Source organism: Lontra canadensis, unplaced genomic scaffold, assembly GCF_010015895.1.
Source record: "Lontra canadensis isolate GAN:19392208 unplaced genomic scaffold, GSC_riverotter_1.0 scaffold64, whole genome shotgun sequence".
In the NCBI taxonomy this organism is placed as follows: Eukaryota; Metazoa; Chordata; class Mammalia; order Carnivora; family Mustelidae; genus Lontra; species Lontra canadensis.
The window spans coordinates 7,620,016-7,647,098 of NW_022631058.1; positions in this window are offsets into that span (position 1 = coordinate 7,620,016).

Below are 27,083 nucleotides of genomic sequence, written 5' to 3' on the forward strand. Positions count from 1 at the left end.
TACATTTCCCTAAGGTTTTTAAAATTTCTAACCTATAGTTTATGAAGAGACATTTCTAAATTTCTAGTTAATATATTAAGGGGAAAAATAGAAAATATACCGAGCATTTCATCAACAGTTCAGCATAGTCCTCTGTAATTTCTAATCATATTAATTCATAAACAGTCACTGACATATTCAGCCACCAATGTATTCTAGTCCCTGTGCATATGCATTGTATGCATTACAATATGATACAACCCAGGCCCAACGTCAAGAAGATAACAGTTCCACCAAAAAAAAAAAGGAAATAAATAAATAAAGACAAGAAATGAATCTAAAATTACTAAAATCCAAAAGAGGAGGTTCTCCATAGATCCTGAATGGCATAGAGATAGCAGTGTGAGCATTGAGAAGGAAGATGAAGGGGTTGGGAAGACATTGAGAATCCTTGGATATGGATTTCCTGCCATTGTCACCTAGCCCTGGTTTAATGGTTTCATTAGTGTCACTTCCAGCCTGTGATGGATATTCAGGGAGAGAACAATGACCACAGTGCCATGGAAGTGTGGAGCTCCCTGGCCCCTCTGGGCCGGGGGTGGTGCATGGAGATGGTCCAACAGCAGGTGCAGCTAAGCAGTTCCCATAAATCAAGCTGGCTCCAGCCAAATGTGGGCAGGGCTGATTGAAGCATTTTGAAGAACTGTTTCAAATTTTTTAAGAAAAGATCTGCAGATCCCCTAAAATAGCAGTTAGGTGCTTAGAGCCTAGTTATTTTGAGTAAGGATGTAGAAACTGGAAAATGATAACAAAACTGAAGATTTCTTTAAAAAATATTTATTAACTATCAATTTGTTCCTATGTTACAGGCACCCACTATATATTTTATAAATAGTATTTAATTTCTATAGAAAGGAGGTGGGTATTATCATTTCATTTTCCTAAATGGATATCTCAATTATAGTTGTCAGTTGTCAGTACAGAAAACCGAGTCTAGTTAACTTAACCAGCAAAGTAATTGGCAAGGAAGCTGGAGAAGTTACACTAGAAAATGGACAGAAATCAAGAGAGTCTAGACAGGGGGCCCATAGCAAAAGCTACTCCACAGAACAGGGGGTACTCCTCTGTTCAACACTTTGCTCAACTCTTGTGACCCTTGCCTCTGGACAATCACCACAGCTGCTATTGGACACCATGCAATGAATTAATCATTAACTGTTCCTTATCTTGGTGGCACTCACAGAAAGCTCAGACTTATAGAAGAGAGTATCTAAAAATCCATGGCTGGCTGCTGGACAGGAGGAAAAAGGAAGGAAGTATTTTGTCTTCCTCAGCTTTCCAACAGAAAGAAGCTTCATGATTCTCCCATGGACTCTCAGAATTGGATATTCCCCCAAATCGGAAAGGATTTCAGATGCCCATGGGCATGCACACAGATGCCTTTCTTAAAATGACTTAGCTAATGCGCAGAGCTGGTATTTTTCAGTCAGGTCTGTCTGAACCAAACGCCATGATCTTTACTCTACACAGAACTGATTCAGTGGCAATAAATTCTGCAGAAAAGTTTTAGAAAGAGGCATGATTTTTATATCAGTGTAGTGAGGCTAGGTCTCCCCTTGAGCATCTACTCTATACAATGCTGGACAAGACAGAGTGGGGATATATAATCTTATATCCTTAGCATTTATAGTCTAATTAGGGATCATGTTTTAAAATATCTATTTCCTACCAGGTGAATGTCAGTTCTGAAAAGAGTTACAGGCATTCAAGTTTTGGCAATAACACTGTGAGCTGAGACGTTCTAGAAAACTTTGCAGGAGAGGTGGCTGGAATTTCAATATGCAGGGGATGATGTTTCAGGCAAGGGAGGATTTGTTTATACAACAATATATGTAGACACAAATCTACCAGATTATAGTGCAGAACTTTCTGGATTAAGTTCATGATGTCATTAAGGAAGCAAAAGAGTTGATCGTTACAGCCACTGCAGTCAAACCATAAATCAAATTCCAGTCATCAGAATAATGGGTAGGACTGTGGGGTGTCGGGAAGCAACCACCAGTCCTCACAGTTTGAAGGACTCCATTTCTGGAGAAAAGGGCAACGGACTGAATACCAAGCCTGCAGTGATTAGCAAAGAGGCACCAACAAATGGGAAGAAAGTGCAGTCCATCCAGCTAAGATGTGCTCTCCAGGAGGTTAGAGACCCAGAGAGCAGGTTGCTGGCTAATAAAGGGCATGGACAGCTTTGGGCAAAAGTCAGATGTGAGAGGCATGAAATACAAATGCAAACTTTGTGTTTTGTTGCTTCAGGATAGAGTTCCATTATGCTGACTTTGACCTTATGAGAACATTGTCAGTGGCCTTGGAGCAAAAAGAGTAATGCTCCCTTCTGAAGTGAAGCCAAGAATAATGCTTCAATAAAAAATGATAAAGCAAACTTTAAACCACGGCTGCATCCTACAGATATATCATTCAGTCCTTCCTATAGCAGGTGCCCTGGAACAAGAAGTCTCTACTTAGACCAATGATACTAACAGGAGTAATGAAGTCCCCATTGCCCAGAAAGCTTTCATCACTTTGCAATTAACATAAAATATACTAACTTCTTGGAAATTATATAACCACAAACAAATGTGAGTGTGTTGAAAGAAGGATTAGCAGCAATAAATTTCAGAGCTCATTGTTTTCCATTCTGGCTTCACACCTGCTCTTCACTCTTACTGTATCTTGTATCCACTCCTCACCACTGTCCTGCACCCCTGCATGCTCAGACCTTTCATCCCTCCCCTATACAGCTCCCTCAGCAATTGCCAACTTCTTTCTATTTTTAGAGGTTAAGTTTAAATGTCACCTCCTGAGACAGGACTTCCCTAACCTGTCTCTAGCTAATGTAGGTTGTTATTTTTTTTTTTTTTTCTATCAGAGCATCTTATTTCTCCAGAATACTCATCAAATACTTAATATTTATGTACTTCTCCCCTTGCTTCTTTTCTATCTGTGCTAGTAGGCTGTTAACTTTATTATTTTTTAAGTTTTTATTTATTTATTTTTGGAAGAGAGAGAGAGAGCACATGAACTAGGGGAAAGGGCAGAGAGATAAGCAGACTCCTTGCTGAGCAGGGAGCCTGATGTGGGACTCAATCCCAAGACTCTGGTATCATGACCTGAGCTACCCAGGTGCCCAGGTTATTAACTTCAAAAATCCAGAGATCGGATCCTTTATTTGCTGCTGCATATTCAGTGTCCAACAGAGTGCCTGGCCCTTAGAAAGCATTCAATAATTATTTGGTGAATAAACAAATGAATGAGGAATCAAAAATTTCCCAAAGTTTTCTTCTAAGTCACTCACTAGCCATCAGACAGATGTTAGCAGATCTCATGCATGCAAGGAAAAGAAGGAAAAGTCAATCCAAAGGGACCCTAGAGATTTGACCTTGAGCTACTTAATCTGGTTTTGTTCCACTTTTCACCAAAATAAAAATCTCATCACACATGCAAATGGGTATCAGAATTTTATTGCTCTTTATGTAACAGTGAGTGTATGTGATCCGAGGAACAACACCATTTTTCACTATTACACCACACACTGCTTGAGACATAGTGAGTGATTGGTCTTAGTTATTGCACAGATATCTGAATGATTAGATGATTACATGAATGAATGTAGAATTAAGAGTGATATAATAATGTGCAGAATCAAGAGATTTTCTTTGGGCTATGAGTCAAATAACCAAAATGCAAACACAGAGATGAGTCTTGCTTTGAATCTGGCAGGCTCCAATTAATATTTATTAGGTAAGGAACAGAGTCTCTGGCTGGGAATTTAAATTAACAAGCAGATGGTTTCTCTAATGTTGCAAGTATAGGTTGGAATTTTGTAGCCTGGTTAACATCACATCACTTAGTTCCATGGCTCCATACTCTACTTGCATCATGCACACGAAATTGTGATTTTGGCTATAAGTAGCACTTGGAGAAGCAGATGGTCTAGGGCAAAGTTAGCCTGTTTCTGGGAAAGACAACTCACGGTACTTCATAAGAGCCTGGGGACAGTTTTCCATTCATTGCTACACTGACATGCAGGAAATCAGTGTTATAAACATGGATTTAAGGGCATCATCATTTTTTTCTGTATGATAAAATAGTTGTATTAGGTAAAACCTTCAGTATGTTTCAGAGCATTCCTGAAAATCTGTTAGAAAACCTAACGTGTTTTACTGCATTCTCAATCTAGAACAAAAGTCAATTATTTTTAAAGTTTTAAAGAGCAGCATAAATGTCACCTCTATTTTGATTGTGGCATGCATGTGAAATGCCTTCTATATGGTGCATGGGATATAATAAACTCTCAATAAATGTTAATTTCTTTCCTTTTCATAACACTTGAAAATGACAATTTGCTCATGAATTTTTAATAGTTATTTATGAAGCTCTCAATATATTTCGGACATTGTATGAGTGCTTTGAAGACATTATCTTGGTTAATTCTTATTCTCTCTCTGTAAGGAAGAGACTATGATTATCCCCCATTTTCCAGGTTAAAGAGGTAAGTCACTCAACTGAGTCAATCACAAAAAAGTAATCCAGGTCTGTTTTATCTCAAAATCCATGCTAGTAGATAGACACTTTACCACTTAATTAAATATGTTTACCACAGAAAAAGAACTGGCACCTTTAATGCCTTACTTTTAACAACTCTATTCTGATTCATGCGTTTGTGTAAAATGCTTTATATTTTTAATTTGTGATGAACTCCATGAGAACGAGAACTGTTTTATTCTCATTTCCTCATGTCTTCCACAATGCCTGAGATATAGTCCATGCTTAATAGATACTTGGCAAGTTAGTGAGTGAATGATTCCAGAAAAAATACATAAGATGAACCTTGCTTATGGTGTGCTCAGTATCTTCCTATTAGAAGTGCTCAGGCTGAAGCTGTGTGGTCATCTATCATGGATTATTTAGAAAGAATTACTACTAAGTTTTGGGGGAAATTGTCCCAGATGATGATGTAAATAATTCTTGCAAACTAAATGATGTGCAACTTGTTTCTACAGGTGTCAAGGAGTTCAGAATCTTTTTTTTATGTTATCCTTCAGTAAATTTTTCTTGCTCTAAAATGTATGAATTAGAATCTAGGACAGAAAAAAAGTGATCCATGCTATTCTCCCATCATTACCCTCAAACTTCAGAATATCCTTTATTGTTCCAAAAGCCTTGCTCCAACAATATATAATTTCCTGCACTGTTATCTCAGTCTATTTGGGTTGTGTTAATAAAATCCCATGGACAGACTGGGTGGCTTTTTAAGAGAAGTTTATTTCTTACAGTTCCAGGGACTAGAGATCCAAAATCAGAATGCCAGAAGGATCAGGTTCTGGATTGAGGATCACACACTTCTCACACTTTATGTGTTCACACGTGGTGGAAAGAGATAGGGAGCATGGCGGGGCCTCTTTTACAAAACACTAATTCCACTCATGAAGGCCACACCCTCATGACCAGATGTCCTCCAACGTTCTTCATCTCCTTATGCATAATCTTGGGGATTAAGATTTCAACATAGGAATTTTGGAAGGATACAAACATTCAGACCCTAATACCTGTCTTAAGAAGTGACACTCCCATGGCCACTGTAGAAACACTGTAGAAACTAAATTATATGGAACAAATGCTTTGGAAAAATCTCAGTGTGTTTGGTAGAAGAGATAGGTTTCCCAAGGCCCCATCTCAAACCTATTGAAGCAACATCTTCAGGGGCAGGACCCAGGACATCACTTTTTATCCTGCTTCCATGTGGTTGAAATGATCACATTATAGCTTGAAAATTGCTGTACTCAGACTATCGAGGGACAAGAAAATACCTCAAGCCACACACCTGCCTCCACCTCCACCCATCCCTGCCCCCACAAGCATACACTATTGTCTCTTTTCCCTCAGTATACAAGTTAGGATTCTCCAGAGAAGCAGAACCAATGGGATGTGTGTAAATAGAAAGAAAGAGAAAGACAGAAACAGACAAATTTATTTTAAGAAATTGGCTCATGCAGTTGTGGAGTTTGGCAAGCGTGAAGTCTGCAGGGCAGGCCGGCAGGCTGGAGCACCAGGAAAGAGTTGACATTGCTGCTTGAATCCAAAGGCAGTCTGGAGAAAGAATCCTCTTTGACCCAAGGATTTAGGGCCTTCAACTGATCAGATGAGGTCTACCCACATCATGAAAGAGCATCTGCTTTACTCAAAGTCTACCAATGTAAACATTAATCTCATTCAAAAAATACCTTCGCAGTGATGTTTAGACCATCATCAAATATCTAGGCATTGTGGTGTTGCCAAACTGACACATAAAACTAACCATCATACACAGCAGTAGCATATGAGAATGTTCAGAAGACTGTGTTTGTCATTAGGCCCACAGAGAGTAAGTCTGGACAGAGAAACCCCAGACTCACAGTTTGATACTGGCCCTTCAAGCACAAGGCTTTCTGTAGCTTCATTTATCTCCAGTGGAACACGACCAGATATGAAACTAAAGAAAAAGATCCCATGGTGACTTTTATGATGGTTTTTAATATTTTACACATACATACACACACACACAAAGAGATCAGGATATTTACTATACCAACCATTACACTCAAGGTTTGAAATCTTTTTTATCCGTAACCAAAAAAGGGTGGGAAAAAGAACCATAAGCAACAGAGAGGGGTGATCTAGTGAATGACAAACTCAGGATGAGCTGAAGTTATCCTGTGGCTCATTTGACCTCCGAGTGAAGTTCCTTCACCTCCTAGTCCTGATTCAGTCAAAGTTTCTAACAAGTTGGAATTCCTTGAGAGGAGAAATATTCCAGGTAAGTGTTTTCTTCCAGATATATGAGTCAGGAAGCTTATTTCTCTGAGTCACTAAGGGAGAGATGCAGCCCCAGCTCCCATGAGCCCTCAAATTATTGTTGTGGTGTGCTAACAGATCTGCCAAGAGCACCATTCAAAAACTTAACCTTCCTGAAATGTCTCCTTTTGCTGTGAAGGATACATAATCTATAGTTTTTGGAACTTTTATTCTGGCATTCATTTGGTGGACTGAATTAAGCAATGTTAAGACCCTACATCCTATAACATGTGAAATTCTTCTTACTGGGCCTTTAGTTGAAAGCATCCTGCTCCTCCATCCAGACTCCATGGGGAGTCTGCTTCTCCCTCTCACCTTCTCCTCACTCATGCTCTCTCTCACTGTCTCTCTCTCAAATAAATAATAATTAAAAAAAAAAAAGAACTTCATACTTGGGCTTCTTTTCTGTTGGTTTTACCCCGTGGCTCTCATAAGGACTCATATATGTCACTGGGGCTTTAATATCTGTGACTGGGAATGGCTAGGTATAGAATCTCAGAAATGAGTGACTCTGCACTTGTAAGTGAAAAAATTACAAATATTTCTTCTTGGGGACACCTCATAGGCTATTGTCTTTATACCTTATTTATTTCTTGAACTCTTTTCTTTCTGTCATTAAACTAAGAATATTAGTAAACTCAGGTGATAGATGATGATAGATAGATAGACAGATGGAGAGTAAAGAGTCAGTAAGACAGACACAGAGAGAGAATATTTCTAAGATAATTTTTCCAAAATAGTATTATCTTTGAAAATCTGCTGCACTGGTTTGGAGGCCCATTTTCTACCCAAAACCATTGTTTCAGGTAATCAGGTGCCTGACTATTCCCCAAATTCTCAGTATCATTCTATCCTCTCTGTTTTTGTGAAAGCTATTTATATCTTTTCTTGTGATGCTCTCCATCATACTCTCTTGACCCACCAAATCCTATTCATCCTCCTAAATCTTAACAAAGAGGTCTACAGTTCTAGTCCCTCCAATGACTTGGACCTATATTTATTTTTCCACACTTCTGATGGACTTTTGCCTATACTGGCCATACTATGCACTTCGTACTTTAAACATACTCTATTTTCTCTTGCTTATACTGTGTTTGTTAGTCTCTTCTTAAAAACGACAACAGTACCTTTTCAAAGTGCTATTTACCTCATACAGGGCTTAGTTTCAAGGTGTTCAAATTATGAAAAGAAAACCTTAATTTAGTGGACTCTCAAGGTATGGCCACACAGTTGTGGTAAAGGGACACATAAATTTACCTGCACATAAAATTACCACATAAAATTACCTGCACAGGGTAATTATTTTCTCTCTCTTTTTAAAAAAAAAAATCTATTTATTCATTTATTTTAGAGAGAGAGATGAGCAGGAGGGGCAGAGAGGGAGATGGACTATCCAGCAGACTGCACACTGAGCATAGAGCCCAATGCTGGTCTTGATCCCAGGTCTCTGAGATCACCACGTGAGCTGAAACCAAGAGCTGGATGCTTAACCGACTGTGTCACCCAGCTGCCCCTATTTTCTTTCTTGAAAAGGTCTGAGTTCTGGTATTTCTACATAAAGATAAATTCATGACTTCTGTTTCCAAAATTATTCCCCGACCTCCCAGACCCTTCCCCGGGAGTATGCAATTCCCTTTCTAGCCATTATGGAAAAGCAAGATGCTTACATTTGAGGTAAATTATTTGTTAATCATGTGACTCGGTGTTGCAACTATTCTCAGTGACAAATTACTAATAATAAACCTTGCATTTTTCTTACTCACTGCCCAACCAAGGGGAATCTCAGCAGGGACTCAGCTTCTGTTTTGATGGTCATCTTTTTCTATGCTTTATTAAAGCACAAAAATAACATCGGAATGAGTCAAGTTCCGGCTTTGCTAGTAGTTGGGGGAGCGCACTGGTAACTGTAAGCAATGTTCTAGAACTCTCATAGTTCATGAGTTAGATTTGTCATTACAAAAAACTTAGGAATATGTCACATGAAATAATTTAAATATGTGCCACGGTTGTGAAAAATGTTGAAACAATGGTTTCTGGACTTGTAAATATAACAAATGCCCATTTATTCTTTTTTGTGTTCATCTGATTGTTTGTTACATATGACTTGGAATGGTCTTCCTCAAATTTAGAATGAAGCTATGGAGACCTGTAGAAATATCCATAACATGGCATCTGCTCTCTCATCAGAAGTAGAATGGCATAACTGGTATCCCCAAGTATGTAATGGGAATCACAAGTCAAAGGAGGCACCAATCTCATGCTCATGCCTCATTGGTTGGCCAGACTAGCTGAAAAAAGCAAACATCCTAAATTATACATCATAGACATTGATTTATGACTTAATGCAAAAATTTTCCATAGGAAGTTTTTGTTTCATTTTGTTGTTTTTTTTTGTCGTTGTTGTTTGTTGTTTTTTGTTTTTCTTTAGAAATTCCTTTTGCTATAGGAATTTCCATCATGAACAAGGAAAATTTAAACAACAGAATTCATTTTCCTTCCCTAAATGTAAAGATTTGGGGAGCTGTTGCTCTAGTATATTTCCTTTCACTTTCCATGTCTGGCTTTTGGTTTCTTCACCATGGTAAAAATATATGTCATCTTTTGAGAGAGTTGGGGCATTCCTAGAAGAAATAAATAGTAATCATTACCTCCTAAAAAGAGTTTTGCCTATTACAACAGAATTAAAAATGAAGGCCAATTTTTAAATACAGAAGTTTTACAATTTTTTCCTAGTTATAATTGCAATGATTATGCCTTGGAAAATCTTGAGAAAAATCCATTCTTCAGCTACTTAGATTGTTTACAGAAGCTCCCTGGTTCCAACTGTGAACATACCTCAATTGGACAAAGATTTTGTCATATTTTTAGATACATTTACTCAAAGTAGGTCAATAGGCTATTTTCAGAAACATTTTCTTCTGGTTTAATAAAAATTACAAGATATCTTTCCAGAAATTTTTCTTTTCTTTCCAAATATCATTGATGCCTAAGTATTGGTAACTGGCAAACCTGGTGCTCTGTTGCTAGACATGGTTCTGAGCTGGGCAGTAAGTTAGTCTCTGGAAGGAGGCCACACAATCCCCAAATGCTGAGGTCATAAACTATACGGGAAGACAAGGTAATACTTGAAAACAGTGCTATTTCAGGAAAGTAAGATTTTGTCCAGCAAGCAGTGTGAGGGATTGAAGTAATCATCTCAAGGACAAAGCTCACACGATGTACCCTTTCTTTTCCTTGTATCTGTTTCTAAATGTCAGAAGTTATAGAAACAAGAATAAACATAACAATTTAAAATTTAAAATGTTTGGTTGATTTGTTTAAAAAGGGGTTGTCCTTTTTGACACTATCTGAAATGTTCTTAATTAAAAAACAAAAGAGAAGAATTTTAAAATTTGGAAAATAGATTACATTGCAAACTCCATAATACCAGAAAAGAGGTTGGATTCCAAAATATGCTGAGAAGTCACAGATTGAAGATATTTTTTAAAACAATCGATATAAACTGTGACACTATAAATAATTCTTTATCTAAAAATATCCCCTAAACATACATGAACTTAAACTCATACAAAAGAATCTTAATCTTAAATTTTATTTGGTAAAACACAAATTTTATTGCAGAATTTTTTGGAGGGATCAGGGATGAGGCATACTGGAACAGAGGGATGGGGAATGATGACCTATTTTATAGGCAAAGGACAAAATAATGTGTATTTACAATTAGTGTTCCTTTCTACCTCCCAAATAAATAATAAACAGGAGGAAGATTCTCATGTAATAATGTTATATCTTTAAAATCCCTCCCATAATCAAATTATAATTCACATGACTTTTTAAAAATAGCCTCCTAACCTATATTCTTGTTTTGACTCTTCTTTTCCTCCAACCTATGCACTTTAGCATGGCCAGTCATCTGTCCGAAAAGCAAAGCTTGCCACGTTTATGTACTTCAAAGCCTTCAATGGGTGACTACTTCTCAGAGGACAAAGTTCAAAATTTGGGACATAAAAAAAAAGAGGCCTGTGGTATGGTCCTTGATACCTTTCTAACTTTATCCTTTACAACAACTTACATTTGTACAATTTCAGCGATATCTTTAAGGTAACACCTATACTGCTTGTTCTCAAATCTAAGTTCTTCCACGGTAAATGAACTCCCATATTTTTCTAGACTTTTCTCATACTCCTCCATTCTTTGGTCTTCACACTCCAACCATAGCAAACACTAGCTGTATTTCCACTCATCGGACTGTTTCATTGCTCTGGGCCTTTGTTCATTTTCTCCCTGCTGTGTTCAACCCACTCTGTTCTCCATCTGGCTACCTCATAATCATGCTGTTCTCCAGGAATTTCTCCCATCTTCCTCTACCACATGACTTACTTTTCTATTTCTGCACTCCCACAATACCCAGTCCCAACTGATGACAAGAACCTCATTTCATTATATCAAACGTATCCATTCTAGTCTATTTCCTTTACTAGAATAAAAGCTGTATGAGGGCAGGGATTCACTCATCTACCTTTGTATTCCTGGCTTCTAACAAAATGCCTAGCATATTTTAAGGTCTCCATAATATATTTTTGGAATGAATGTTGTCTTTTAAAAGGAGGAAAATCATTTGGGACCATGCATTGGACAAACAATATTTTTAGGAAAAAGTAATCTGGCAGAGCTTCATAATGGTTTATAATGCCTGCAATTTCTATTTCTATACAAAGATATAAATTCTGGCCACAGTTTCTGCAAGTTGCTTAAATTATCTAAGCATTTGGAATTCTATTACCTCGTCAAACAAATAACATTATAAATCATCTGAAAACTTGGCTTTGCATTTGAAATATAAAAATGTTGCGTAAGGCTGGTGTCCTACAACATACTCAATAGTGAAGTTAGAAGTGTAGGGAAGGCAAATGTGATTCTTGAACCTAATCTGCTCACAGAAATTTAAAGGGAGATAGTTGGTCAGCATTCAGATTAAGAGGAAAAGATAGATATCTCTTAGAGAGAAACATAGATGGGTAGATCTCTCTGACCTCACCCTCTAGCTCCAAGAAAAAGTCAACTGAAAAAAGAAAAGGAGAGTTGGATAAGATCTTCTGGGAAAGTGTGGATGAGCCATCCTGGTGGTCTAGAGATGGGCTCTTGGAGACAAACAACACCATGGTAAAGATAACACATCAACATTGAGCAGGAGTAAAATGGAACATTCTACTCCTGCAAGTAGATGGTGCTCTGAGAGTTCGTTCATTCAATGAATGTTTGGATTCAAAACACTTGGGTCACTGTGTGCCAGGAACTGTGCCAACCTTTGGGCATATGGGTGTGAAGACAGAGAGATTCCTTTCTCTTACAGAACTCACTGTGGATGTAGAGAATTGGGAGCATGAAGTGATCATAAATTACCTTCAGTGGAAATTATACTATTTTCCTCTTCACTATATTGACCAAGTGATATTGACTTGTGAAATCCTTATAACACAAATCATAAATTAATTTTTCCATAATTATGTGATATCTCTTTGGACCCCTAAGCATGGAAAATAATCTAGAAAAAGAGAGCTGCGATAAAGCTATGAGTAAACACTTTATTGAGAGGTGCAAATCTAAGGTGGCCAGAGTCGGGGGCAAAGGAGAATAAGGTGAGATCAGGAAAGAAGAAAAGCAAGTACAGGTTGTCCATTATCAAATTGGCCTCAGCTGTCCAGTTGAAAGCAATATTACTAGTTATTTCATTCTGTAAGATAACTCCAGAGAATTATTATTATTAATCTATTATTATTATTATTATTATTATCTGTTGTTATTATTTCATCTGTATATTTCATCTGTATATTTCACCTGTATATTTGGTGACTTCTTTCTTTTCTCTTTCTTCCTTCTCTTCCTTCCTCCTCTATCTCTCTCTCAATCCCCCCACTTCTCTTCCTCTCTATTTCTTTTTTGTCAGCTGCCTCTCAACATTCAATGGGGTGTTAGCTGTCAGTGTTCTCAGCAGTGTGATCGGCCTCCTCTTGGCAGACACTGGGGAAGCAGAGCTTCCGCAGTTCCAGTTCATTCATCCTTCAGCCTCAGAGGAGGTTTCTGCCATTGCTGGTCTCTGAAGACAAGTCAGGAGGGGCTGGGGATTCACCACCACAGGAGTAGACATGGAGTGGTACATAAATTGAGCCCAGCATATGTGGGGTATATCTCACTGTTAGAAAAGGTAATACTTTGCTCTCTGTGGACAAGGCATGAGGTAGCATGGTACATAGCACATTCTCCCTTCATAATTTTTCCCACTATATTAGGAGGAAAGTCTCAGCTGGTGCTATTCTAAAACATTTCTCCAGCACTTACTTTTTTTTTTTTTTTAATCAGGCAAGAACAATTTTATTCAAGATTATTGCAATAGAGGAAAGAGACTGAACTCACATTGGAATATAGCTGAGACAGCTGGGGATTTGTAGCCAATGACAGGGTGAAGGAGAGGGTGGGAAATCTCTAAGAGGAGCTTGATTAATATGAGGAAGGAAAAATCTGACTGATGTCAAGGTCAGAAGGATCATCTCTAAACTGGCTTAGCAGGATTCTCACCAAAACTGAGCTCAGCACTTAACTCCCTTTGTAAACAAAAAGAGAGCAGGAGAATACAATCTAGCTAGAGTTTAATTACATTGCTTTGTTTTCTTGATATTTCTAGTATATGTTGTGTGTTTATATAGTATTTCACCTTTACAGCTCTGTTGCACTTATGGAAAGTAGGATGGGTATATATTTAATATCATGAAGGAAAGTTTCCTTTCAAAATGAATTTATTTGAATAAAAAACCCCACCAGGTTAAATTTTAAAAAATTACAAAACCATCATATTGATGGTGATACGTGGATAAGGAAAAGAAATCCAAACGGAAGAACGCAAATGAGAAAAGGTTAGAAAACACTATCTTGGTATGTTTGGACCTGATATATGCCTGCATATACTTATGAGAACTTTGTTACAATGAATTTTCTAATTAATTTTCTTGTTCTTAAGTTAAATCTGTGTTTTAAAAAAATCAGGACTCACAGGCTTACAAATGGATTTAACTTCATGAAATAGCTAGCATGCTTCCAAGTGCATAGTTAGCATTCTATAAATACTTTAGTCATTTCACTCTTACTAGCAATAAAAGTGTCCTTAATTTAGGAAATAAAGAAGAAAAGGATGAGCAAACAATCTGGTACTGGAACAACGGCATTTTTCTTCCAGGAGCCCTGAGAAATGTGCCACTTTAGATTTGCAGGTTTTCAGAACCAATAACAAGTTGAGAGAGAATTGAACCATTCCCTCTTTGGACAAAGGAAACACCAAGAGAATAGGGAGCTTGCCAAATACACACAACAGTGGTTTAAAAGGCTTGAACTAAAACCTTATCTCCTGAGGTCTGGTTGGGATTTTTTTAACATGCACAGTGGTATGGTATAGTAAGATAATCTCTTAATTAAGCTTCCAAACCCAGATGTCCCAGGAAGCAGACACATTTAAGCCACTTCACTTCCCTATGCAAGCAGAAAGTGTCAACTGAGCTAATCCTTAGTATTTGATGGTATTTGTCATTCCCTCTTCTTCATTCCTCATGTTCTAGGACACCATTGTTTTCTGGTTTCTCGCTTACTTATTTGCCTACTTTATTACTCCCTCTTTTTCCTCCTGGCTTTTAAGCTTGTTTTTGGATGTTTTTATGATCTTATTCTAAATATTTGAGGACTTCAAGTATATGTAATGGGAATAATATTCTTTAAAATACTTGGTGATCTGGGGAGCCTCAGTGGCTCAATTGGTTGACTTTCGGCTCAGGTCATTATCCCAAGGTTCTAGGATCAAGGATCCTAGAATCTAGGATCCTTGGATCTAGGATCTAGGATCTAGGATCAAGCCCTGAGTCAGGTTTCTCTCTCCCACTCCCCCTGCTTGTGCTTTCTTTCTGTCTGTCAAATAAATAGACAAAATCTTTAAAATAAAATAAAACAAAATAAAATATTTGGTGATCAATTTTTTCTCTTGTGATATATCCACATTTATTTTTCATCTATTACATATCTCATATCTATCATATATCTCATATCTATTATTTATTATATATCTCATATCTATTATCTATTATATATCTCATATCTATTTATTATCTATCACTTTTTTTGCCTTTGTTTGATTTCTTGCAGGCATAGTTTCGCTATTATGAAACCATAGCTTGGTAAGAAGTTTGTAACATGAGGAAGGGGAAGACTGTATCTCTCAGAACAAAGCCAGCCAGTGAAGAAGAAAGAAAGCTGCAAAGCAATGGTTCTCACTGTTCAGGAAGGGAAAGTAGAAGCCTTAGTGGTGGGTATGGAGGCCAGAGTCAGTGGTGGGGGTGGAGGCCAGAGTCTTGAGGAAAAGTAATAATTTCAAGATGTTGTAGCTTTCCTGGTCTATAGTCCTTCCTCTCTTTGGGCCTTGCTCTAGACTGAATGTGGTTGGAAAATGGTGCATGTGTATGGTGGGTGAGGAAGTGGGGGGATCTTCAGGAAGATTAAAAACTTCAGGTAAGTTGAAAGGAAATCCAAATGATGGGGGTATTTCCCAGCTATATCTCTGGGAAGTTTGCAGCAAGGTTTTGTAAGAGATTGAACTGTTTGAAGAAGAAAAACACAAGGGTGGCGCAGAGGGAAGCCTCCCAGAATCTTGGATACTCCCCAGTGGTTCAGAGAAAGCAGCTAAATTCCCCAGGCCTCCACAGAGATCCTAAGAAAACCAGAAACCTGAATAGATGGTAGTCATGACTGCAGTATCTAGGAACATCCCAAATTGAAAAAATAAGATGGGAGCCAAAGATTTCATCAGTGGCCAATGGGATACTCCAAATGATAATATTTTACCAATAGCACCTGACTGGGCAAAGTGCAAAACAATTAGAAATCAAGCCTGAACAAGTTCCTGACACTAGAGACCAGAAGAGCCTCAAGGAATGCATGTAAAGCAGGGGTTCCCCCTAACTGCCCATGGAATGAGGAATGGAAATTTCTTTCTGTGCACAAATATAAGTCTAAAGAAACCTTAATAGAAAATATGATCTTTATTTTTTAAAAAGATTTTATTTATTTATCTGTCAGAGGGGGAAGGGAGAGCACAAGCAGGGTGATTGGCAGGCAGAAGGAGAAGCAGGCTCACCACTGAGCAAGGAGCTTGATGCAGGACTGAATCCCAGGACCCTGGGATCATAACCTGAGCTGAAGGCAGTTGCTTAACCAACTGAGGTATCCCAAAGATGTGATCTTTGAACTGGTTGTATATTCAACCAAATTATTCTATTAACTCAAAAGTAACTTAATCCTGAAATGTTACTACTGCCCTTAATTGGTGACTCCTTCCCTCCTCCTTTCCCATAAGTATTGGCAACATTTGCCAATTGGTGGGAGTCTAGGCTGCAGAGGGTATAATATGGACAAGGCTGAAAATTACTTTTTTGGCATATTGTGTACATTTAGATACCCCTATTCACCCAATGTTTATTATCTAAGGACAAATTTAAAAACTGTAAATATAGCATGATGGAAATTCAGGGGAGTAAAGCATGCGGACAGTATGTTCCACGTGCCTTGTGCTGGACCTGGGTGGGTTTCCTTTGTATGGATACTCCACAAACACCTCACACTCAAAATGTCCAATGCTAAATTTATTTCCACCCGTTCTTTATTTTCTCATGATAATGACATCCAAAATCAGGACAGAATCCTCAGAACAAGGTTTCTTGTTCATGTTAGATCATAAAAAGGAGAATAAATAAACACTGTCCCAAGAGCTACCATGGTACCAGTGTTGGAGTTCCAAAGTCCCAGCTCTAAAGCAGGGGGTATTGGGGAAGTTTCAATGAGACTCAACTTCTTCATATATGTAAAGTGAAGCAAATATGAAAACCAATTACAGAGATGTTATGAAAAAGAAATAAGATAGTATAGTTAGATGTTTCCTTACATTTAATTTTTTAAAATCTTTTCTAGAAAATGCTTGTTTAATTAATGATTCAAAATAATGCTCTTCCAACTGATTTGTCCCATTTATCTTTTATTTATATGAATTCAATTTAAGCAGGATAAAAGGAGAATTTAAGGTAGCATATATAGGGATGATTCAGTTCATCAATTTATATAATTAGTAAAATATTGTTGAGACTTTGTAAAGTGCCAACACATAGACTTTTAAAATAAGTATGCTTGAAACATTGTTATTTAAATAGGCAAATATTTGATATGCCTTTACACAGTATATCTAAATAAATTCCAAATAGCTCCGAGATTTAAATTGAGAAAGAAGGGGGAAAAAAAAAAAAGCCATGCAAAGAGCAAAATAAAATATAAGTGAATTTCTTTATACCCTGGGAAGAGGGAAGGTTTTCTAACTATGACTCTAATTCCAGAAGAAATAAAAGAAAAAAAAGGGTCCCTTTTTACTATACTTTTTAAAATGCATGAGGAAAGATAAGTGATAAAATAAGTAAAAATTATTTGTAACTTACATTGAAGGGATGATACCTTAATATATAAAAAGTTCCTAAAAATCAAGAAGAAAAGGACAGTAAGCCAATAGAAAAATGGGCCAAAGTAATAATGGTAAGGGGAAAAAAAAAACTTATTTTGAAAAGTAGCAAATTTAAGAGTAACAAGAATTTATCTTGCCTATCCTATTTGAAAAGAACCACAGTGTACTTCACATTTAATGAGAGGAAGTGTCTCTCTATAGAAATATTCCAATTAATAAATAAAGAAAAAAAAATGAAAGAATTAGAATATTTTTTAAAAAAGAATGAGAATATTACTATTTTATATCCCCTAATAGATGAATGAATTTAGGCACTGAGCATCAGGGAATCTTTTACATAACAAAAGAAGAAACAATCAAACAAGGGATGAATCCTAATAGGAGTACATAATGCTACCAATGAAACATTCTTGTCCAAATAAGAACAAAACAAACAAACAAAACCCCTCTGCCAAACTCTGCCAAGATGTTTGCCAGTCTTAGCTGCATTTGTTGCTAGTGTGCGAGGACCCAGAATGGCTTGAACAAAGGCTATATCTCCCTGGCCAGCATCTCTCAGATCCCCACGGTCCCAGATCTTCAAACTGGGATTCTGTTCTCCAGGCGTCACCAGACCCTTCCCTCCTCCAAGCTGCTATAGCACGTGGGAATCCAAAATGCCCAGTGGTTTTGCAAATAGAAGCCTTCCTTTCCAAAAGTTTCTCTGGATTTAATACTTAGGATGTACTCATTTAAATGTATCTTCAGCATACATAATCCTTTAAGAAGGATTTTGAGAAGTTCTTTCTGTATCTTTCCTTTGGAGTGTTGTCTATTTGACTTCAAAGTCATCTGAGACCACCTGTATCTATTTGATTTATTCATCCTTTTCAAGAGAGTCACGATCTTTGTTAGCTCCGCTGGAGGTTGTGGTGATGCAGCTGAGCCCCTTCCTCTAGCTTCATTTCATGTTAATAAGTCAAATAAAACCACAATGTTCTCTTTTCTCCTCAATAATTCAGGTTCATATCATTTCAACATTTCTATACCCTTTTAATCATCCTCGATCTCTCTAAGTCTATTGATCTATTCTATTGTTGCTTTCTTAAAAGTTTTTCAAAACCATTCCTCTCCCAACCTTATATAAATCAATCTGAAAAGGTGCATGTAGGAAGAACAAAATGGAGAAACGTTAATGATTTTTAGGTTCTAACTTGAGCTTGAATTTCTACTTCTCTAACTTTCTAAAGATATGTTTGTAAGAAAATGTTCACATTCTATTTGCTCCATTTCTTAACACTTTTATACCCATGAAACTTCATTTCATGGACATTCTTAGCTGGATCACTAAACTATTGGGGTCTATTAAAGCATGATTATTTATTTTTTATTGGCATTATTATCACCATTACTCATAATAATAATAGTCCTCATTCACTGAGCATGTTGAAGTGCCAGACATTCTCTTGGATCTCTACAAGCATTAGTTCAATCAAGTTTCATGACCACTCTCCAAGTGCCCCTATGTGACCCATGCTGTATAGGTGAAGAACTTCACCTGTATAGGTGGGACTTGGAAGATCAGGTCCCTCTGAATTCAAAGCGTGTGCCTTTAAGGAGTGTACTTCTCATTGCTTCTCATGGTTACTCTTAAAAATTATTGGGATTTGTTTTGTTTTGTTTGTTTGTTTTGTTTTTTGCTTGTTTGTTTTGTCCTTTCAGACTGTCAGCTCAATTGGAGGGTTAAGCATGATCAAAGAAAGTTGTGTGAAAAGCATTGGAAAATATTGCCACACAGGGAAGAAAGCAAAGATTCTAAGGAGGGCATGGCATGCATTGCCAAGCTCTACAAAAGTTATCAATTATGCATCCTATTTGTATTATTTCAGAGAAGAGGTCTGGGGCAGGTCATTCCCTGTGGGATAAATAAAGCTCTTCTGGCTAATCCTCAAGTTTCTCTATGTAATGTTACTAACCTTATCAAAAACTTGATGATATAATTTATTGAGACTTACCCTGTGCTAGGTGTTCCAAGTGTTTTACACGCTTTCTCCCTTTTGTTCCTTCTTATTATTATTCTACACTACAGAGAAGAGACATGGAGAGGTTAATCAAATCATTTCAGGTGATGTGACTAGTAAGAAATTTGATCCCATAATCTTTCTAACTGTAGAAATTCTGTACTTTATTAATGTACACTATATGCTAACTACTTAGAATTTAAGAAACATTTGAAGGAAAAAAAAAAAAAGAAAGAAACTCTGCACTTGAAGAGAAACTATGGCTATTGCAAGAAAAAATATATCTGGGATGTGAAATGCAGAGGCAATGGATGAAAGCGAGAAGAAGGGAATTATGCCTTTAAGGCTATTTTTGAAGTAAATGTACATTACTAGATTACAAAGATAAAGGAATTAGAAGCCAGAGTTCATATTAGTTAGATACTGTTTTCAGCTTATAACAACAGAGACCTTTTCCATAACACTTTAAACAGGTAAGACTTCAGTCTCTTATGTCAGAGCATTCTGAGAGCGTAAGTCCAAGGCTGTTTTGGTGGCTCCACATAGTCCCTCAAGGGTTTAGGCTTCTTACAATTTTCCACTTCTATACCTATGCCTTCTGTTATTCAGATTACCTCACAAACCACAATAGCAGCAGAGACACACCAGCCATTACCTCTGCAATCCAGTCAGCAGAAAAAAAGGAAGGTAGAAAGCATAAAAGAGTATCCTAGTTCTGGTGGTCTTCCAAGAAGGATGAAGAGGCTTCCACTTAGATCTCATTGACCAGGGCTTAGTCACATAGACAAAACTACCGAAAGAGAATCTGAGAAATGTATTCTTTTAGCTGGGCTCACTGTCCCTTTAAAAAACAAACAAACAAAAAATTGACGTTACTAGCAAGGTGGGGGGGACTAAAAGGAGGAAAATGAATATTATTATCATTTAGCAATCTCTGTCATAAGCCAGGCCTGAAAATAAACACTTTTTAGCCGGCAGAGCAAAGTCCAGACAATGTGAGTCTTACTGGAGCAGGTGAGGAGGAAACAGGACAGTCCAGATTAGCAAACCTGTCTTGGGTGCAAGGCTCATTCTTTACCACATATCTTTCAAATTTGGTTGTTTTCAAGTTTCTGGTATGTAGTTTACATTTGATCTGATGGATTTAATTCTCTCCCTTTTCCTACCGCTAACAACAACTAACTCAGTAAGAAATAGACAAATGTCCCAAATAACTCAACATTGGCCCATGACTGAAGCTGGATTCACGTTGTTTAAAAAAAAAAACAAACAAATAAAAAAACCTGCCACTTGGGGCACCTGGGTGGATCTGTTAGTTAAGCATGCTACTCTTGATTTCCACTCAGGTCATGGTCTCAGGGTCATGAGATCGGGCTCCATGCTTGGGCGTGGAGCCTGCTTAAGACTCTCTGTTCCTCTCCCTCTGCCCCTCCTCACCTTGCTCACACTCTGTCTCTCTTTAAAAAAACAAAAAACAAAAAAACATAAACAAAAAACCCTCTGCCTCCAAAGTTCAATATCTCAGGGCATTCCACGTCTTCAGCAAAACTTTTTTTTTTTTTTTTTCCTATTTTGAACTTTTTTCTTGGCTAGTTCTCCTGCTTTCTTTCCACATGGTGAACTGGTTGGATACAGAGCAATGTTGTCTGCATTGACTCTGATGGGCATTTTGGTTAAGTTCTAGATTAATTAATCCATATATATATATATATATATATATATATTTTTTTTTTTTTTTTAACCTAAGCCAAGAGATGCATATTACCTGAGATAGTGTCCTGAGGCCCAAATAGGGGCAACATTAAATATGCAATATCCCTAACAGAACTCTTGGGTAGGAGACTCAAAACACCCTAATTGGTTTGAGGGCTCTTATTCCTATGAGTCCTATTCATTATTTCAACATTATATATAAAAATTGTGACTTGCAAGTTGGTGCAGCCACTTTGGAAAACAGTGTGGATATTCCTTAAGAAATTAAAAATAGAGTTACCCTATGACCCTCCAATTGCACTACTGGGTATTTATCCCAAAGATCAGATGTAGTGAAATGAAGAGCCATCTGTACCCCAAAGTTCATAGCAGCAATGGCCACAGTTGCCAAACTGTGGAAAGAGCCAAGATGCCCTTCAACAGATGAATGGATAAAGAAGATATGGTCCATACATACAATGGAATATTATGCCTCCATCAGAAAGGATGTATACCCAACTTTTGTATCAACATGGACGGGACTGGAGGAGATTATGCTGAGTGAAATAAGTCAAGCAGAGAGAGTCAGTTATCATATGGTTTCACTTACTTGTGAAGCATCAGGAATAACACAGAGGACATTGGGAGAAGAAAAGAAGGGAGCTGGGGGAAATTGGAGGGGAAGACAAACCATGAGAGACTGTGAACACTAAGAAACAAACTGAGGGTTTTGGAGCGGAGGGGAGTGGGGGGATGGGTGAGCCTTGTGGTGGGTATTAAGAAGAGCATGTATTGCATGGAGCACTGGGTGTGTTGCATAAACAGTGAATCATGGAACACTGAAAAAATAAAATTTAGAAAAAAATATGACTTGGATTTTTATTTACTGCTTCTGGCCCACAAAATTTTCATCTTTCTTAGAGTAGCTAACACTTTAGGGGAAGTGCTTTATATCTGTTGCCAAGCAAAAAGAGTCCAAGGAGAAGCCAGAAGAAAGGGAAAATGAGAGGTATATTGAAAATGGAGAAGGTCAAGGAGACTCCTTCTAAGGAATCCAGAAAATAGTATCTTAATCAGTAACTGAAGTTTAACTTTGGCAAAAATTAGGTCATTGACAATGTTTGGGCTCAAAAAATAAGCAAGAGAAAAGCAGCTCCACTATGAATATCTTATCATTATTTCTAACTGCCTTACTTAACCCTTACCTCTGTTCTATGTCTGGCCCTGTAGAAATAAGGTTCATTCTGTTGGGTACAAGATGCAGATTTCATGTTGTGCCTACAGTATGATCTTAGTAGTTCATCTTGCTTTCCAAAGCAACCTAGATCCTCTTCCTCACCTATGTCAACCTACCTGAGAAACAAAGAGACCTGTGTTTTTTTTTTTTTTGGTACCTAGGAGAACAGGCCTGAAGATGCATACTGTAACTACCTCTAGAAAACACACTGAGGCTAAAACACAGCATTGGGATGTTTCAGGAAAAAGCAAACTACTTGATATGCAAACATAAGCACTTCTCAGGTCCAGAAGTGGGAAGTGATGTCTCCTGCCTCAAAGTCACTCTTTCGAAGGAAAACAGTTGGAAGAAAAGAGAAGCCAACATTTGACAGGTGTGACCAGCAGAGATGTGAGTGTTGCCAACCTAAAAGTCCAAAATAGAGAGTCCTTGCTTCTTTGCATCTCTTAAAATATTTTTACATGTAAATCCCCCATAACTATGTCAGAGCCCAAGACAGTTGAAATTATATTTAATTATATTTAGGTACAATCATAATGAACAGTATTTAGAAATATGTGTCAGCATGAAATACATTTTGTTCACAACCACATGTCTTGTCAAAGGATGGCGTTCTTAAGAGCAATCAAAGTAAGTCAAAAAAGAAGTTTTTTATTAGAGAGTAAGTTTTTGAATAGGAAATAAGTTTTATTACAAGCAAAATACAATGATGGAAAACTATAGTTTAGAAGAAAATGAAAAAACTTTGCTGTCAAACTAGATATCTTCCGCATTGTTCTTTAATAATTAATAGGAATGAAGCAAAGGGAAGCAGATTCCAATAATAAACATAGTACTAAATAAGCATCAAGATTCACATTTCATATATATATATATATATATGTGTGTGTGTGTGTGTGTGTGTGTGAAATACATATGTGGCATTTATCATTCTGTTAAACGTTCTGTTAAACAGAGTAGGGGCTGGAAATTCAAAATAAATAAGAGATTCAGTCTCTAGTGCATTAAAATATAAGTTTTTATTATTATGTAGGTATGGAAAAACCAACAGATCAGGAGACAATTGCCCTTGGAAAGATAGTTGGGATATTCATAGATTCCCAAGGGATGGGGCATACTGTGCCATGCAGGCCTGCCTGGAGAGATATTGAGGTCAGCTGGGAGGCAGAAGGGGTGGGAAGAAAACATACCCAAGAGCCTTTATTATGGCTTTTGAGAAAAGAACTGGAATAAGTGAGGTAAGGTTTAGATTTAGATTAATTAGTTTAAAAAAAAAACAGAGAGAGAGAGAGAGAAAGACGGGTTCTGGGTCATAAGAGCTGTCCCTAATTGTCAGGTACCTGGCTCTGGGGTGATGAGGTTAAGGGAATAGTGACTCTAACTATGAGAGACTGATAGAGGAAGTGGCTGGGAGTATTGGCTCAGATTTGGTGGGTTTGCATATGAAAAACTTACTGATGGGCAAGTTATTTACTGTCTTCAAGAACTGGCTAAGCCCTAGAGGGACAGTCAAACCAGTATCCTCAAGGCCCAGAAATCAAAACATCAAAATACAGAAAATAAAAGGACATAGTTTACCAAACTATGTGCAAGGATTTTGCTGCCTAGTAGAAAGTCAGAAGACAAACCAGTAATTGACATAAAATGCAATAGTGGGAATGGGACAGGGATTCTATATGCCCTGTACAGAAGGAATACTTAATCTAGACTAGGAATCAAAGAGCACTCCCTTGAAATCATGTCTAAACCAAGTCCTGAGGAGTGTGAGATGCAAAGGTGAGATGAGGAATGGAGAGAGGAGGAGGCAGAGTTCCCAGCATATGCTACAACCTGGACTCATGAGCATATTTTGGAAGTTTAGTGTTACAAAGGAATTTGATGTGGCTGGAGTCTATAGATGTGGGTATTAACAAGAAAAAGACAATTAATCAAGCACAAAATATTTATATAATAAATGCCTCCTAGGTATCAGGTCTTCTTCTAATAACTAGAGGCTGACAAAGTGGACAGCCTTGGAATCCAGATGAAGAGGTTCAGATTTCATCATAGGATCAATGGAAATCTACTGAGTGGTCTTTGGAATATGCTTGAGGAGGATGAGGGAGGAGGGAAGGGCCATGTTACAAAATAATAATTTGATATTCTCATATAACTCTCATCCAGAGTAAACCCTGACTGACGTCCGTTGATGAAGAAGGAACAAATAAACAATAGGGGGTGGAACAAAAGTTTACTTGGAAGAGTTTTGGATTTCTTGATTTCACATATATGTTCTATGAACTTCAGACTCTTAGTTATATGTTTTAGAGTACTTTGCAGGAGGCTAGAAGCTGGGACATAGGGAATCATTATAATTTCTCTTGTCCAAACAGGACATGGATTATTTTACTTGTTTTTTCATGATGTTACACATAACTCAGTTCAAGTGGGAAATGTTCAATTAAAAGCCTCTCTCAAGGTTGTGAGCTGATCATTGCCTATTTTGTAATAGTGTTGCTTTCCTTATGTTTGTAAGAAGGAAAGTAAACCATCAAAAGCTTGAAAAGTGCTAAAGATGTGAGTTGTGGGGTTTGCTTTTGAAGTATCTAAATAAATCTGTGGTCATAGCAACTTTGTGCTAACAACCATTTATTGGGGGCCATGAAGAATTTTAAATGTATTACCATATTCTTCTTTCTACAACTCTACAAAGTACGTACATGATAAAAATAATACTTTAGTAATAGAGGTTCATAAGAACTCAGTAGCCTGTCCAAGATGAAGAGCTATGAGGTAGAGAAAATCGGAATTCAAATCCAGCTCAGTCTGACACCAAATCCAAACTGTTAGCCTCCATGTTATAGAATCACACTTCTCAGTCTGCTGCCCTAGTGTGCTGCTCTGTATATCATGTTGCTTGTAGTTAAGGAAAAACAAAACAAAACAAAACAAAAAAACACCTCATCTCTGGAATCTCCCAGCACATTTCACAACACCCACTGAGGGCATTAATTAGGTCACAACACAGCTCCTGGCTTTACGCCCCTTATAACATTCAATTTAGTTGGTTCTTTCTAGTAACAAGCACGTCATGTGGACCTTCGCAAGCATAATTTGGTTTCCGATATGAGCTTCTGTCCATTCCACCTAAATGAATCGGCTCTATTTACAAGTACTGTTTGGGGAAGTGAAGTAACCTGAGCTCACGAAGGCTTCCCAACATGGTAAATGGTCTATGTGACATTTTAGGGCTCATGATACTTCTCGATTTCTGTTGGAAGAAAAAGAAAGTATATTTTAAAGATTTATTTTCAGGCACTCAAATGACCCTCATCCTTCAATTCCACTGCCCTTGGTGGGATGACAAATAGCCAAATCATAGTAAAGAAATTAAAATCCAGGGGAAATAAATAATCCCTGTTAGAAGATGTTATCTAATATGCCAGAGCCCTAAAATATAAAGGTACTAATTAGTAGCCATTCATGTTTTTTCCTTTCAAAATACATTTTTCTTTGTTTATTATAGTCACTTTATAAATTATAAGGAAATGGACAAATTATAAGAGAAAAAGGAATAGAAAGAATAAAAGATTATCTAAAGAGACCCGTTTTTTAAGATAATTTATTTATAGAGTTTATAAAACAAAGTTTTATTAGTTCATGTTACTTTAAGAGAAAAAAGTAATTTTACCTAAAGTTAACAATCATATTAAATAAAAAAATATTTATCAGAAAGACAATGGGTAATAGTCTCCTGTCTCAAAATACCTCTTCTACTACACTGACACATGGCCTAACATCTTATAATGTGTTATTCTGTAGGTCATAGTCTGGAATGCATCATGTAAAATATAATGGTAACCAATTAGACCATGTATCAGACTCTTCTTATGCACCAACCCCTTCAGAGTTTGTCCCTCTTGCCCTTCTGTGGTTCCAGGTACTTTTGGGTGCCCTGGAACATTGTCAGGAAAGTACAACTTCACCTCACATCACCTCCTGCTCAGGCTGCATAAATAATCCCCACCCTTCTAACTTCCTTGCTGATGTCAAAGTGTAAGTATCAACAAGAGAGACCCTGTTGACACCTGCAGCACCTCAACCTAAAAGTGTTACAGACTATGTCCGGTAGGATGAAACTTTGACCAGTGGAAAATGGGAACAGGGGATTATGTCTTCCCACACCTATTTTACTAAACTGAGAAATGACTTTTTAGACAATGGTCCTCAAAATCCAGCAATCAGCCACCTCCTCTGATTTCCCCTCCTTCCTTGTCTCACTCCCTATGTCTCTCACTTCAGCTCCCTAAGATCATGCTCCCTAGTCAAGCAGGAGAACATAATACTTGCCTCAGGCTTTGCTTTCTGGAGAAACTAGACTAGAATATCCATTCCCATGAATACCTTAGTACAGTTATTTCTATTTATGCAGTCTTTGATGGTTCACCTAGGTACTTTCAGAATAATATATCATTGAAACTTTTAATATGAGCTTTTAGAATCAAGGAAAGTGAGAAAAAGTAATTCATTCTCTTGATAAAGTATGAACCAATTATGTAGAGCAGATAACTTTAAGCTTTTCAAAGTTACATGTCTCTAATCCAGACAATTTTCACTGGGCTTTGACCCTGAAGCCTTTATTTTTTAGGGATTTAGTTGAGATCTCACCAGACTTGTGATTAAACAAGAATTTCTGCCCATGTCTCATCCTGTTGTTTTCAAATATTTTCTACTCTCTTTCTTCCTTTTCATGTATTTTTTCCAA